At 32.8% G+C, this 274-nt stretch overlaps 1 protein-coding gene across 1 annotated transcript in view; it reads right to left on the bottom strand.

Moving 5' to 3' along the window:
- The window catches only part of LOC119594207 (immunoglobulin-binding protein 1-like), a gene marked incomplete in the record, with an annotated part of 9,232 nt that overhangs the window by 6,743 nt on the left and 2,215 nt on the right, over window positions 1-274 (bottom strand).

The raw sequence follows: 274 nt of genomic DNA, 5'->3' as shown, positions 1-274 counted from the left end.
TATGGCCTTGCACGCGGTTATACAATTGAGGGTGTGCACATCCAATGGGGGTCTTGCGCCAAACCAAACTTTGTCAGAAATTTGGTAAGTTTTCATTTGTATCTCCATTAACCTGTAAGATGAAACCTTTATTTTTTCACCCTAACTTTTTAAAACTTTTGCATTGTTAAGGTTTTAGTATAACCAGTACAAGAATTTGCTAAAAATAAGTATAAGTAGAATAAGCATGAAGTTAACTGTTGAATGTATGTAATCTTACACTTATTTAGAAGTT

Source organism: Penaeus monodon, chromosome 33 (assembly GCF_015228065.2).
Source record: "Penaeus monodon isolate SGIC_2016 chromosome 33, NSTDA_Pmon_1, whole genome shotgun sequence".
Lineage (NCBI taxonomy): Eukaryota > Metazoa > Arthropoda > Malacostraca > Decapoda > Penaeidae > Penaeus > Penaeus monodon.
The sequence above is the reverse complement of the archived record's forward strand: the minus strand, read 5'-3'. Positions and strand labels throughout refer to the sequence as shown.